At 40.9% G+C, this 16,741-nt stretch overlaps 1 long non-coding RNA gene across 1 annotated transcript; it reads left to right on the top strand.

Moving 5' to 3' along the window:
* Positions 1–8,023: 8,023 nt before the first annotated feature.
* Positions 8,024–10,320, top strand: LOC115989159. Its single transcript, XR_004091826.1, has 2 exons — positions 8,024–8,290; positions 9,223–10,320. It is a non-coding gene; the product is annotated as an uncharacterized LOC115989159 (long non-coding RNA).
* Positions 10,321–16,741: the final 6,421 nt, after the last annotated feature.

Genomic DNA, 16,741 nt, shown 5'->3' with positions numbered 1-16,741 from the left:
CGTTGGCTTGTTTTTTTCAACTAGCTTGTTTCCTTATACTCGCTCACTTCAATACCCTTTCTAGCAGCAGTGTCAGGAAGCAGGTCTACGAAATCAAGTTATTTGATAGTACTTTAAAGAAAACCTTTCAAATATCTCTTGTGCTATATCGAATTAGTTGATTATAAATATGTATATTTGGTCCCTATTTTTTTAATTGTTAGAAATTTGTCTTCTAATTTTTACTTTTTTTCAATTTAATCATTTCATGTAAACCCACTAATATTTTGCTGAGACATTGTTGATGCCACTAGCTTATGTCGCATTATATATTTAATTTTTGAAGTGAACAAATAGAGTAAATTTTAACTACCCACTTAAAACATTTAGAGTAATATATTGAGCATCCAAGGTTCAGATCCAGGGCGGTGAGACTTTTTTTTTTTTTTTTTGATTGAGAGCCTTGTAATTTGACTAACACCTCATAGTTTCTTTAACTGATACATTCAGGGGTTAAAAGCCTCCATTCCTAATTATCAAGTAGTACAATGAGCATATTGCACATTTTATAATACAAAATTTATCATAGTTTAATCCGTAATGTTGTCATATCATACAAATTAGTTTATAAATTAATGGATGGACTAACCTTCATAGGTGTAAAAGGTTGGAGTTTTGATCGGGGATATAATGCGGCATAAAACTGCTTATAATTGTTTGTGCTTTTCATTTGTTCTAGAAAATGTAACAAACCCATTGAAAACTCATATTCATATACAAGACTACAACCTAATACAGTTATTCAATATCATATAAACACTAAAAATTCAACAACTAAGAAAAGAAAATTTATATCAACTAGATCTAAGAAAATTTATAGACTAAAAATCTAGGTTTTTGTTGATGCTCATTTTGGAAGAGCCCAATAGCAGGAAGAAGCCCAACAATATTGGCAGAAAAGAGTTAGTAAATTGAGAGAAAAATCATTAAGCCCGAATGGCAGGAATGATGGATCAAAGGCCCATAAAATGATAAATGAGTCTCGAAGGAAGCAAACGAGCCTAAAGGAGCCTATAGAAAGAAATAGTAAACTTATGGGCAGTATGAAAGCAAGAATGGGCTGAAGTAGGCTCAAAGTAATGAAGCAAGTGAGTAAGGAGTTGATGGAAAGCCCATGAACCCCAAAGGTAAAGGATATGGTAATTGGGTAAGGGAAGCCCAAAAGAGTTAGCAAAAAACCATGGGAATGCAGAGTCGGAATGGGTCAAGGATGCCCAAGAAAAGAAAGTGGGCCGAAGATGCCTAAGAAGTAAGAAATGGGCCAAGGAAGCCCGTAAGCAATGGAATGGGTCAAGGAAACCCAAATAGCATGAATGCAGATCCAATGACAATGCTGGGTCACTGTAATCAAGTGAAAGAAAAGCATGTAGCAGGCCCAAAAGAGGCCTAGTAAGCATGAGTCAAATAATACCACAACAAGAATAATAGAGTAGCATGGCAGGAATCGTAACAAGTTTACGAAAGGAACAAAGAGTGGGCTAAAGAGAGAGAAGCCCACAATCAAGTAAGGCCCAGCCTTTGAAGGAAGCAAGCCATAAAGAATGGAAGATCAAAAAACAGTTCACGTCACAAGAGGTTAAGAATGAGCGGTAGAATGCACAGATGAGCCTTTAGACCATGGCAAATGCATGAGCAGCAGACAAACTTTGGACATACATGGAAGTGGAGCACATGTAAGACCCAGGCACCACCAACTTGTACCTAGCTAATACAAGAGTAGTGGGTCATGGGTCAGAGGTAAGTAAGGGTATGGTTTGGTGGTGGGGAGAAGGGGGGAGCCTATTCTGGGGTTCCTGCTCAAACTTTTTTGGGGGAGATGTCTTGCTGGGATGACATATCACCCAAAAGAGGGAAGGATGAGTTGGAACCATTAGATGCATGCCATGAGGGATAGTAAGAGAGAATACTCATACTGTTGCAGATAGGAATGCCATGGTGAACAAACAAACAAAATAGTTTTCTTTGTCTAGTAATGGGGAGTGGCACGGTCAGCATAGGTAAGCGGTGGTGGTTAGGCTACTGACAAACCAGTAGGTGATCTAGAAGGACATCCACACCCAGACAAAAGTGGTTAAAGGGTGAAATGGTAAAAAACCAGTCACAATAGGCAGTATATAAGGAGCCTCCGCCGTACACAGTGGGATCATCAACACAGCAACAATCATAATGAGAGATTCACAATAACAACAACAATCACCAGTATAACACATGAGTAAGAGCTAGAAAGAAAAGAGTGGGAAAAGCCACAAAAAAAAAAAAAAAAAAAAAAAAAAGAAGAAGAAGAAGAAGAAGAAGAAGAAGAAGAAGACGAGAAAGTTGGAAAGAAAAAATAGAGAGAAAATAGAATGGCAGGTAGACACTAATAGACTAACCCTTTCTCTCCCTCTAAAAGCCTATCCTCTGTTAAGGATTAAGGATTAAAGATTTTCTGGGCATAAGCCAAGCCCGTTCTCTCAAAGCGGGTAATTTTTATAGCAGGATTTTCCTAAGAGGTTATTCACATTGAGGGAGTGGTTCCCTCCTTGGTCATAGTTTTGTAATGCAACTGTGCATGGCATACTAGCCATTTCTTCCTTGCTTTTATTGATTAAGTACCATTATTATTTGCCTTTGCCATTTCACTTGTAATGTATTTTTTGGTGTTGTGTTGTTTTCTTTATTTTAATTGAGAATCCTTTACTTATTCTATCTAACAGCAAGTATATTTCATTTATTGTTGTCATATTGTATTTGCCTGCCATAACTCGTGTAACAGTATCATCTGCCATGGGCATGTGACCAAAGCTTCAACAAAGGGTGTTTAGCTTGCGCACAAGCTGGTCTGAGGTGAGTTGAAATTGTACCAATGCTGACTCTTCCATCCAGAACCTTTGGGCCGTAGCGTGGCAAGAGGCAGCCTAGCCCACAATCTTAGAAAGGCCCACCATATTTAAATTGGCGACTCCACTAGAGAGTTGGGAAACAGACAAGGATAAAAGACAGAAGCCCTCGTAAGCCATGCCCCCAAAATCCAGAACAACAAGAAACATGAGTGTCGTGCCCTCGCAGGCAGAGTTGAGGCCAACAACGCCTGACCAATAGTAGCCTAATTAGGTAGAAGGTATCAACAGAGTAGGGGCTAAACCCTAACTACAGCCAAGAATCCCCACTGACAATGCTAACGTTTTCATTGAGGTGTTGCAATCGCTGCAACACTTACAGCAGCAGATGATGGAAGAAGTTCGTCAGCTGAAAACGGATAAGACGAAGGAGAAAGGGAGCCAGCATGACCTAGAGCGTGCGGCAGACAAGGAGGAGACACCAGTTAGAGGTGCTCCACAGAATGCGGAGCAATGTTTCATCATAATGGCTAAAGTAGTAGCTCTCTTGGAATAGGAGAGGGCCAGAGCACCTAGAGAGGGATTCTATGCACGAAGACCTCCTTACCCATTAAGAATACTCAGCAAGTCATACCCCAAGAAGTATGAACCACGAGTCTTTGTGAAGTACGATGGCAGGAAGGGAAGTGCTGTCGAGCACATAAGCAAGTTTATTGATACTCTTGGCCCCTATGCAGTAGATGAGGACATATGTCTTTGAGAATTTTCTAAAACACTATGTGACCGTGCGTACACTAGGTACATCGGTCTCAAACTGGGATCAATCCCAACGTGGGATGACATGGTGGATGTATTTTGCACTAAATACTTTCATGGAGAAGAAATAGTAACGCTCACAACCTTGCAAGCAACTAAGAAAAAAAGTGGCGAAAATTTTATGGAATACATTAAAAGGTTTAGGGACATAGCACTTGATTACTATGATCATTGTGAAGAAAAGACATTAGTGGAAATGTGTATGACAAACATGATCAAGGAGTAAAGAGCTGTCTTGGAAAATTTGGAAATCTCCCAGTTTGCAAAGTTGTTGTAGAAAGCCAGGAAGACTACTTAGTCAATGAGGCCAAGTTCCGACAAAAGGAATGCCCCACAGGCTATGGCAATATCCACTAGCAAAAGAAAGAGGAAAGCTGACGGAAGGGAATACAATACCCTTCCACCATTACCATGTACCCCAAATGAGCTAGATGTGCTCCTAAACAAGTGGATAGCAGACGGAGTCTTTAAGCCTAATTAAGTTTCAAGAGAGCCCACAAAAGAAGAGCGGAGGGACCCACGCTTCTGCCACTTGCACAACTATGTGCAACATCTTACTGTGGAATGTTACGCACTCCACAGACTAGTGCACCGCAGAATCAAGGAAGGGACTCTAGAGCTGTCCCAACCTGAAGTTCAAAGAAACCCACTCCCAAACCATAAAGGGAAAGGTGTAGCAGTAGTTATGATTTGTGCTGATCTAGGGGAGGACGAAGAAGAAAGTCCAGTCTTGCCTGCCGCAACAATCATCACTCTATAGAAAAGCTCCAAGTTTAAGAATTTGTTTGGTTAGTTAGGACTCACGGTAAAGGAGCAAAGGATAGCTATCGAGGCCCTGGTGAGCATTACCTCCGAGGCAGGAATAGAGTGTTTAACAACGGAAGTCGTGGATGACATAGTCCTCTTGCAGGAGTCAAGTGAGATCACTTTTAGTGATGAGGATATGGAAGTGGGGTACTCAGATTACAAGAGGCCCCTTTACTTGGCAGCATCTATAAATCAAATCCCTATCAAGAAAGCCTTGTTGGATACGGGTGTTTCTGTAAACTCCCACTAAGCACTTTACAAGCAGTAGGAATTTCAGAAAGGAAGATTCAGGGATGCCCAATGGAAGTGACAGGGTTTGAGGGAAGAGGCGAATACACCGCAGGCCATATTCAACTATGGTTGAAGGTGGGTCCAATAGCCTCTCTAGCTCGCTTCCATGTGATGAGAACGGAAGTCTCATACCATGTGCTTTTGGGAAGACCATGGTTGCATAAGTACCGATTAGTCCCATCCACTTATCATCAATAAGGAAAGTTGAATGGTAGAATGATACGCATAGTGACAAATCCATCACCATTTGAGCAAGCAAATGCTCATTTAGTAGAGACTATGTTCTATGACCAATGGGCACCGTCCGGGGAAAGTTCAATATCGAAACCATGAGGTACCTTTGTGGCTAGATAGGAGGATATCCAAAATGACCTAGAGCCCGATTTGAGATAGCTGCTATCGTAGAAGATGAGGAGGAAAGAAGCGCCCACTTTGGAGTCAGATGACACACCGCAATGTGTCAGGGTTCGTGGCTTTAATGGCAGGATTGTCTACAAATTATGAAGGTGCGTGAGGCCCACATGTGATATGCAAGTGGGCCCCAGACAAGAGTGGTAGCACAAAAGTTTGGTGTGCAGCTTGGCTCAAGAAGGTTCGAAGGAAGAAAGTAATGAAGAGAAAGAGAAGGAAATTGCAGCAGAGAAGGATGTACAGGTTATGGCAGAAGAGAAGTTGGAGGAAATCGACCTAAGGTCTAACCCATAGGAACAAAAACTCATCTCAATTAGTTCAAGACTATCAGAGGAAGAGAAATCAAAATTGATATTGTTGTTGAAAGAATTTAAAGATGTTTTTGCATGGGATTATAGCGAAATGCCCGGATTAGATCCTGGGTTAGTGGTGCACACATTAAACGTGGACCTTGAGGCCAAGCCAGTGGCCCAGCCTGCCAGGATATTCCACACCGAAATGGAGGAGCAAATAGTAAAGGAAGTGCAAAAGTTGCTAGCTGCAGGTTTCATCAAACCCATTTAGTATCCACGTTGGTTATCGAACATCGTACTAGTAAATGAGAAAAATGGGTAGATAAGGTGTTGTGTAGACTTCAGAAATCTCAACAGAATTTGCTCGAAGGATGAATTCCCGCTACCAAACATGGACTTGCTGATAGATTCTGTAGCAGAGAACACCATGTTTTCATTCATGGACGGATTCAGCGGGTACAATCAGATCAGAATGGTGCCAAAGGATGCAAAGAAAACTGCCTTCAGAACACCCATAGGCAATTTCTACTATACTGTAATACCTTTTTGGGTTGAAAAACGTAGGTGCAACTTACCAACATACCATGACGGCCATATTCCATGACATGATGCACTGTGAATTGGAGGACTATATAGATGATATAGTTGTGAAGTCAAAAAGGCGAGAAGAGCATGTCCAAATATTAAGAAGAGTATTTGAAAGATGTAGGGCTTTCAAATTGAGGATGAATTCCCTCAAGTGTGCATTTGAGGTATCTTCTAGGAAATTTCTAGGTTTCTTTGTTCAAAGCAGAGGGTAGATATAGACTTGGCCAAGGCCACAGCCATAGCGACCATGAAGCCACCTACCACGGTGAAAGAATTGAAGAGTTTCTTAGGGAAAGTCTCATACATTTGGAGATTCATTCCTGGTTTAGCATCAATTACTTCGACCTTTGCCAATTACTCAAGAAGGGGCAAAGCTTTGAGTGGGGAGAAACACAGCAAACAGCCTTTAGGAGGTTACAACAGATTATGATGAACCTTCCTACGGTGCAAGCCCCAACCCGCAAGAAGCCATTGATGCTCTACTTAGCCACCAACTCGTATACCATAGGCGCATTAATTGTCCAAAAGGATGGAGGTGGTGTTGAGCAATCGGTTTACTACATCAGTTGTGCCTTGAAAGATGCAGAAACTCACTACCCAAGAGCGGAAAGAGCATGCTTGGCCATAGTATATGCTTCACAAAGGCTACGCCATTATTTCCTAGCCTACGAGGTATGGCTAATGACTAAGTCTCATGCAATCAAGGCTTTATTGCGACAGCCAATTCTTTCGAAAAGGATATCCCAGTGGTTTCTTCAGTTGTCACAATATGATTTGAAAGCGGGAATGCCCAAAGCAGTGAAGAGCCAGACTATAGCAGACTTGTTGGCATAATTTCCAAGAGAAGAGGAATTCCCACTGGACGATAAGGTCCTAGGGGAGGTGGCCATGGCAGAAGAAATTAGAGAGTAGTGGGTAATGAAGTTTGATGGATCCTCGACCACCCACTCAGGAGGCGTGGGAATAGTCCTATATCATAAAGAGGATGAGGCTGTGGCGCTCTCATTCAAATTAGAATTCCCTTGCTCGAATAATACCACAGAATGTGAGGCTTATCTCACCGGGCTAGCTATGGCTCTTGAAATGGGGGTCAAGCATCTAAAAGTGACAGGTGATTCAAACCTAGTGGTCTCCCAAACCAAAGGGAGCTTCTCCTTGAAGGAACCCAGCTTAGCCCCATACAAAACGATGGCCTAAAGGATGGAGGAAAAATTTTCAACATTTGAGATAGAGCATGCTCCAAGGAACAAGAATTGATATGTGGATGCGCTGGCTGCGTTAGGCTCGCAAATAGTTTTTGAAGGAGACAACACCAGGATAGAAGTTAGCAAAAGGAATGAGTCTATTGTCGAGATGTTGAAGGAAAGGTTCCAGGAGGAACAATGTGAAGAAGATTGGAGGATTCCTATAAAGGAAGTTTTGACGAGAGAAGAAGACATGGCAGAATTGAAGGCGCTAAAAGACTACGCCTTAGTAAGAGGAGAATTGTATTGTAGGATGTCAGGTGGGGTCCTGCCAAGATGCGTGGTATAACACCCCGACCCAATTTTTATAATTAAACTATGTGTTTAAGTGGTTAAGTATGATTAATATTTTAAGCCACTTACTTACAAAAAATAATAGAAGAGTATTTAATAAGCATATTATTTTATAATGCCATTAAATGAGAATTGTAAAGATTATACATAACTGAATTGCTATCGGTATTTTAAATATATACTAAGTACGTACAAAATCATATTAAGTGGTTTAAGTTATTAGATATATAATTGTTGGTGTTTAATTAAGTGTATAAAGGTAAGGATATATATATATATATATGTGTGTGTGTGTGTGTGTGTGTGTGTGTGTGTGTGTAAGATAAGATAATTCTTGTAGATAAGTGTGAATGCAAAGTTTATATATATATATATATATATATATAAATAAAAGTGTGAATGCAAAGAAAAAAAAAAAGGAAGTTGAAATGGGGTGGGATATTTTCTTCCCTAGCATCCCACGTACCCCACCCCTAAAGTCAATTTGGCCTATCTTTATTTTGCTGCATCTGAAGTCCAGCAGCTCGCTTTCCTCTTTCTCTACTCCTTTTTCCCCTTTCTTTGTTCTTCTTTCCTCTTCCCTTCTTACATGGCAACATCTCTCTCTCCCTTTCTCACCAAAAATTCTAGTTTCTTTAGAGAAGAAATTAAACAATTAGCCTTAAGGTTTCATCTTCAAAGTGTGTGGGTAAGTAATTAAACCTCATCTGATTTGGTGTATTTGGATGGTATAATTGTTTGCTTACTTTCCCTCTTTGTTCTCTACTCTGATTTTAGAAGCTGAATTGGTGATTCTGGTTTAGTTACTTGAAATATTGATGATATTGTGGTCTATTGAATGCTTATTAGGGTATTTTAATATGTATACTATAGGTATAAAAAAAACCCAAATTAAATTAAGACCTATTGCTATTTGTTGATGATTTTGTAAGATTATGTACTGAAGCTGTCTCTGTGACAGATTTGATGTTTACTACAAGAAAATTCTGTATTAAATCGTATTTTGTGAATTAGGATGCAAGGGGTAGTTTTCATGAATTCTAAGGCACACATGGTTTTTATAGAAGTGGTCTCACAGCATTTGGATGAATATAAAAATAATGGTTTAATTTGTAAGTTACAAGAAATTCTATCAGGACAGATTTGAGTATACTGTATTGTGTGATTTTTAGTAAATTATTGTTTCACGCTTTGACTCCGAAATTTTTATGGTATATACTGGACATACAGGGGAGTAGTTATGTAAAATTTCATGACAATTGGAGGTGTTTGGACAGCCCATTTGTATTTTACAAATGAGGCATACGCTGCTGGAATAAAACAGTGAACAGTAAGGGACATGCCTAACTTTGAGGATTTAATTCTAAAGTTAAGGTGAATGTTTTGAGCTATAATTTAATATGCTCATCCTTTGGTATGTTAGAATCATATATAAATTTTATAAATTGGTTTCTCTATGATTAATTACATCATGTTTTCTGATGAATGCATTTTGTGTTTGTGGGAACCTCTTTGAGGTGGGATTAGGACTTCCTTGATTCTAAGAGATAGGTTTTGAGATGAATGTGAAGTTTATGATAAGGAATTATGGATAGTAATAAGCTTTGATATTTGGTTTAGGTGTCACCAGTTTCCCAGGTTTAAGCTCCTTTGACTTTAGGCTCTCGGTTCCTCTGCTTTCAGGTAAGGGATAAGTTATATGAGCATTTGGTAAGTCATGAGGTTATTTTAAAGTATATTATGCATTAAAATGTTTTTGATTAGAGATATGGCATGTAATCATTATTCTGACAAAGATATGTTCGTGAGCTTTCGAAAAACTTATGTATATGATTTAAACATATTGATGCTATTATTGATTCCACGAACATGATGTTTAATGAAAAGAATGGAAATGCTATTATTATGAAATGTTATGCAAAATAAGAAATTTCAGTATGATGTAAAGTATGAAATGTTTTCGGGTTATGTCCTCTGATAATTTGAACTCAGCCAGTAGGGGTTAATTATTGGCTTTCCATGGAAAAATGCTATCTGTTTGGCCATTTAAAGTAGAGGAAATGAGGCTGCCCGTAACTCTAGGCCATTTAAAGTAGAGGAAATGGAGTTGCCCGTAACTCTAATCTGACTAAGGCCTTCTCCCCAATGTGTACGGACGGCGGGGAGGAACAAAACCTGGAGGGGATGTGCCATCAGGCCTCCCAAAGGGGACAATATCATACACACAGGGGCACCCAAATGTGATGAGGCCTTCTCTGTACAGCTTATCAGACATGGACTAACCAATATGTTATAAACAGCTATGTTATGTTATTAATCATGAGAGAATTATTTTGTTTAAAAGTATTGTGAAAAGTGAAAACTCTCATGGCAAGAAGAAGTTTCTAATGAAAAGAAAAGCTGTTCATTAAAGATAAAAGTTTATGAAGTTCTATTATGTTATAAAGGTAAAGCTTCTGATGAAAATACAAGTTATGTTTAAAAGTTATCAGATACTTGTTCTTTATGAAATGTTAAGTTTTATGACTATGAAAGTTATAATATTTTTTGGAAAGAGGTTTATAAAGAAAGGTTTTCTTATTGGGTCATGATGTTTCTAGTTTAATACAAAGTTGCCGATTAATTGATTTACGTTAAAATGATTATTTTGTAATGAGAATATATGTGGTGACTTTGTAGAAAATGATAGAAGTTTAATCCGAAAGGTTTTGGTAATATTAATCTGATAAGAAAAAGGAGAACAATTATTTTCCTATGAAGAGCGTATAAACTATTATCATAAATAGTATAAAATGCTATGCATGAAAAGATGTTCTCCTATCTGAAATAATCATAAAATGAAATGATTTACATGCATCCTTATTGAATTCTCATATATCTTACCTTTACTGAGCTGTGTAGCTCACCCTTTTCACTCTTTCAGTTAACATGTTTTATTTTGGAGCAGAAGGAGCCTTAGTCGAGTTTGGAAGGAGTTGGTTTTAGTTTTATATGTATAGATCCTAAATTAGCATTCTAACGTTTAGCTTTATAGTTATTGTGTATTTTAGGATCAAATGAAAGTTGTGTATACCTTAAAGTATCAAGCGATGTATTATGTAAAAGTGTGGAAATTAAATGATTGGTGGATTATGTTATTCTTTGGAGTACAATGTAGATGCTCTGAATGTCAAGTCAAAGGTTATATCATTTAAGTAATTAAACAAAAATGAAAAGAATGAGGAAAGCTTTTGTATGAGTTTTCAAAAAGTTAAGTGGTTCTTGTTAATATCAGGTTTAGGCTTGATATTAGCATGCCGGTCATGGTCACAAATTCGAGTATCGGGTTTGGGGCGTGACACGTGGGGTAGGAGGAAGCTCAAAGAAAGTTGAAGGAAGTGCATGATAAGACCTGTGGATTTTGTGGGGAGGTTAATCTTTACCGTAGATTTCAAAGGGCAGGTTTCTATTGGCCAAGCATGGGCAAGGACGCAGACCAAGTCCAAATCCAATGCGAGGCCTACCAACTTACAACAAACAGAGAGGAAAGTTACGCTGTATTCGTCAGCGAAGACTGGAGGAGTCCATTCGTGCAGCACTGAACAGAAGGTATCTTGCCACAAAGGCACAGTGAAAGATATAAGCTTAAGAGATTGGCAATACGTTACTTTTTGTATGACAAAGTCCTTTTCAAGAAAGGGTATGATAGGGACCCATTACAATGTTTGGGTCTCGAGGAAGCAAGTGAGATGATAAAAGAAGTACACACAGGAGAGTGTGGGCAGCACCAGGGGAAGAAAAATTTGTACGGATTCCTTCTACAAATGGGTTACTATTGGCCCACTATGAAGAGAGACACAACAAAATTTGTGAAAAAATGCCACAGTTGCCAAGTACAAGCCAACTTGATTCATACTCATCTGCAGAACTTACACAGCATGGTCATCCCTTGGCCCTTCCACACTTGGGGGCTTGATTTGGTGGGACTAGTCAATCCGCCATCATGCGGACACATATGGATCCTAGTGGCTACAGAGTATTTCACCAAATAGGTAGAAGCGGTACCACTCTATAAAGCCACGAGAGGAGCAGTAGCAAACTTCATCAAGAAGAACATAATTGTCAGGTTTGAGGTACCCCATAGGATCATCAGTGACAATGACACACCCTTTGTCAACAGCGATGTAAGGAAAATGCTGGAGTTCTACCAAGTCAAGCACTATCGGTCATCACCCTATTACTCTCAAGGGAATAGGCATGCAGAGGCGACAAACAAGACTCTCATAAAGATCATCAGCAAAATGAGCCAAGAATATATGGGAGGATGGATGACACATCTGCCAAACGCTCTTTGGGCTTACAGAAAATCACCAAAGTTAGCTACAAGGTTTTCACCCTTTTTCTTAGTCTACGAAATAGAGGTAATGAGCCCAACAGAAGTAATGACTCCTTCTTTAAGAGTCATGTAGATGCGGAAGAAGGAAAAGAAAATGGAGTCTTTACAGTAGGAAGGTGTGAAGACTTAGAGGCGCTTGACGAAAAAAGGGAAGAGGCGTAAGAATGCAACTGCAGATATAGACAAAAGATGACCGAAGCCTATAGCAAGATGACATAAAGAAAGAGTGTTTGCAGAGGGACAACTTGTGCTAAAGGCAACAGACCACGTCAGACGAGATATGGTAGGACCATTTAAGTTTTCACCAAAATGGGAGGGATCCCTTGTGATAAGAGAAGCACATGCAAGTGGGTATTATCATTTAGCCTAGATGGATGGAAAAGATCTGATGGATCCCATCAATGGCAAGTGGCTAAAAAATTATTATGCTTAAAAGAAAGTCATGTAGTTATCCCTTTTGTTAATGAGTTCTATGTTTCCTTTCCTTCAAGTGACTATGTGACAGGCAATATTGTAACATGCTTTTATCAAAATGTAATGCAAAGCTATGAAGTATTAGAAAGCATATGGCATCATAGTTATAGTAATAGCAAAAGCAGTAGCAAGTGTAGTATCACAATTTATAAACCCAAACTATAGCAGTCATGTAAGACTTGCCAAATAAGTACTGTAGAAAACATAAAGTGTACTAGAAAAGGGAATAAGGGAAAGGGAACAAAAGGGAATAAGGGAAAGGGAACAAAAGGGAAACTACATAATCAACGAAGTTCGGAAATAATATTCTGATCTCCTAAGCGACTGGACCACCAACACTAGAAACAAGGCGCTCATGATGTCCCTCCAAGTCCGCCACCTCCTTCCTCAGAGCCTTAATGCGTGTGTTAATGGCATTAATAGCAAGCTAAAACTTTTTCATGAAGAAGGCTTGGGCAATCTCACGAAGATGGTTCAAGATGAACTCTACAGCAAAGCCTACACTAACAAGCTCCTGCACCGTAGCCCTTTATTGCAGGATCCTCTCGGCCGAAATGGTAACAATGAAGTTGTGCTCAATGTCGTTCATCACACTCCCCAACAACTTCAAAAAGTACTCTCTAGTGGAACGGCCAAGACGGAATCCTTGCATGAAGTCCCCGTGGTTACTGTAAACTGCCTCCAAGTGAGAAACATAATCCCCAGGGACTCTGAAAGCATGGAAGTCAATATAGGGAGGCCCAGAACCCCAAAAGTCCATGGGATCGAGGTCATTAACCTTGGGCTAATCGAAATGAGTGAAGAAGGCCGCGACCTCACTTATAGGGTCTGGAACTATGGTAGAATTGCTGCCCACCTCAAACTGAGAAAGGGCAGTGAGAATCAGACCTAATGGGCAACATGAAACGCGGTGTGAGAAACCATAAAGTAAGAAGGGTGAATTCATAATGAAGAAACAAGGAGGAGGATGAGAGGAAGAAGACATACTAGGACCTGCGAGGATGGGGGCTGTGGGGATGGCAGAAATTGGTACTGTAGGAACGGCAGGAACTAGTGCTATAAGAATGGCAGAAATTGGTACTGTAGGAACGGCAAAAACTAGTGCTGAAGGTATGGCAAAAACAAGTGCTGTAGGTGCGGAAGGAGAAGTGGTTGTAGGCATTGCTGTGTCTGCTGCAACTTCTGGCTCCTCAAAAGTATCTGTGATCAGAAGAATAGACATACAAAATGAATGGAGATTGCATCAGGAGGTTATACAGATGCATATAAAAGGGAGAAGAAAGAAGAAGGCAATGATAAAAGGTGAAAAGAAAATTTAACAAATATGAAAGAATACGTACCTATGGCCTCGGCCTCATGCTCATCACCTTCCTCCTCATCAGAATCAGAGATCCACTTTTTCACGGTGGATTCGTCATCGGAATCCTCAAGAATCTCCTCAGATACCTCAGAGGACAAGTTTGCATCAGGCTCACGTGTGGTAGAGCTAGGGATGGAAGAAGGGGTAACCATCAAAGAGGAGTCGTCCTTCATGGCCTGAGATAAAGCCGCAAAAGGATTGCTGATAGAGATGACAAGAGATGTGGTAGGAGAGGCAATCTCAATCTAGGAAGCAACCGGAGGAGTAGCTCTCTTCTGGGGAGAAGGAGTCTCGACAGGAATGGAAGCAGCTCATTGACCCCCTCGGTCTGGGCACCTCCCTTTACAAGTCCTGGCTTAGTGGAAGGGATAGGTGTCTTGACAGGAACTCCTTGTGTGGTAGCAGGAGCAGCAGGAGCCATAGCCTCAGCCACCACATCAGCCTCATCAAAGTAACCCTCTATAGGTGTGCCCACGGCGACATAAACCACCTCAGTCGTGGGGTGATATATGGAGATAGGCTCGAGCTCAGCCTGAAGAATGTGAAGCAAAAAAAATAAATAAAAGGGAGAAAAATGCATAATAATTGATGATGCAAAAAGAAGAGGAGAGAGAGAAATGGGGCAATCAATGACGCATGGCAATGGGAACACATGCAAGAAAGGAAGAGAGGAAAAGAGGGAGACATACCTCAAACTCGGACTCATCAAGCAATATAGGGTGGATGATAGATGTGTCCTTCTTGTGCTTAGACTGCAAAAGAAAAGAAAAGACAAGAAGAAGGGAATGAGTCAACAAGTATATGGGGTTAGTCGCAGAAAAGCCCTATACAAAAATAATGAAGATGAAGTAAAATTAGAGATAACATACTTTCCTCTCAGTAGTGGTGAATGCAGGAGGAGGGGATGTCTTCCTTTTGCTGCCTCAGGTCCTGCTAGAAGGAGGAGCATCAGCAGATGGCCGCGGAGCAGGAGGCCTAGACTTGCCTGCAGTAAGGCGTCTGCTGGAACGGATATGAGCAAAAGGAGGAGGAGAGCTTTCTAAAACTATGTTACATACGGGAGGAAGGTCACCCTCAAAAGGCATAATGGCTGTACAGGTCTTAGAGGAGTCATCCCCTTCTTGGCAGACTTAGGCTTGGCGGACCGAAGTGCATGACTTTTCTTCACGAGCACAAAGATGTTTGTAACCTTCACTTTCTTCTCCCAGCCCGCGGGATAGTCACCAGCATAGCCGAACCACCCTCTCTCCTTCTCAACCCACTCAAATATAGTAGACCGACTCTACTTCCAAGCATATGCCACCACAGACTTGGTGGGAAGGAGCAACTGAAGGTTGGCGGAAATGACTACACTAAGGCCATCAAAAGGGATGAGAGAAAACCCATGGCTGCCCAACAACTCCTACTTAAATGAGGTCATCACGGCCTTCCAGTACCCATGCATGGTAGCAGTACAAATACCCTCCCTTTGTGAGCTTGGAATAATGACTGCAGTGAAACGCCTACTCCAAAACTCAAAGGTAGTGTGCCACAGGAATGGCCGAACAGAAGTAGGGGACTTTATAATGGCAAAAAATTCATCAGCAATATCCTGATCCAGCCCAAACTGCCTCCTCACCCTATCAGCGGAATAATGCACAAATCTAATACCCTCATTTGCCAAATAGGGCAACCATCCAGCATTAGTGGCCGCCAAGTAAGTGATACCCTTATCATCAAAGCCAGTCAACGGGGTAGTGGTCCCAGCGGTATCAACAAAAGGACCTATGGCAGAATCAGCACATGTATAACCTGTGCCCAAGTTCCTATATGGTTTCTAAGAAAACCCAACCCCTTTATCAAAGAACTCAACGGTAGGATGCTCAATCGGCTTCAAACCAACCCAAGGAAAAGCCAATGGAAAATTAGACTCAAACCAACCACAAAAATCAGTGATAACTCTCGGACACGACTGGTATCTCTCCTTGGCAAAGTGGACAGGTCTACACTTTGCCAAGTGCCTGGCACAACGCTCATACAACAGATGCTGTGAAATGGTACTATAAACAGAGGAAGTGACTATATGGTAGGAACCTGCCTGATCCTCATCACTCTGTAGGATATCTAACTGAACATATAGGTGTCCCAGAAACATGGGTGCCAATGGCAAACTCACCCCAGTAGATATCTTAATGGCTAATTGAAAATACAGAGGCTTCACAACATAGTGAGGGTGAGAGCCAAATATGAACTTATAGAGCCAAAACGTGACAAAGGCCACATAGCGGGCAGCGATGGAGGCCTTAGAGAAAGACCCAACCCAATGTGACAACTTCGCGTTGCCACTCATCCCCTTCCTCAACTTGGCCTCCACGGCCTCTTCTTCCGGAGAAAACTCTAAGGCGCCAGGGTCAACATCACCAAGAATAGGTAAAAGCAATTAGTTTACCACGCTTCCAAGGTCACGGTGATCTCACCGCAGGAAAGAAAAAAGGTGTGAGTAGTGGTGCACCACTGGCAGACCAAATGGCGGAGATTAAACAAGTCCTTATAGTTGGACAAGCAATACGATGAAACGATGGCCCTCAACACACCGGACTACTATAACGCCGCCATGAAACCCTTGTTAGAAAACTCGTTGTCCACCCATTCCTTCCAACCTAAAGCGGTACCCGACCCAAATTCGAAGAAAATGGGGACGGGGAGTGAAGTACCTTGGCGGATAACAAGATCTGGAATCGAAGAAGCCAACAAAGCCCAATATATATCTGTGTTGTCATGGCAAAGGGCAAGCCACACACGGCCGGACTGCGTGTGGCGTATACTCACCTAGGACTTTCGAAAAATGGGCATGAGTGTCGTACCATGGGTCGATAAAAGGAGTGCACTCACTATCGAGATTGCACTGTGCTTTTTCCTCGTCGGAACGCTTCGATTCAGAATGAAGGGCC

The sequence above is a fragment of the Quercus lobata genome, chromosome 5 (genome assembly GCF_001633185.2).
Source record: "Quercus lobata isolate SW786 chromosome 5, ValleyOak3.0 Primary Assembly, whole genome shotgun sequence".
NCBI classification, from domain to species: Eukaryota; Viridiplantae; Streptophyta; class Magnoliopsida; order Fagales; family Fagaceae; genus Quercus; species Quercus lobata.
This window is presented reverse-complemented; position numbering and strand designations above follow the sequence as displayed.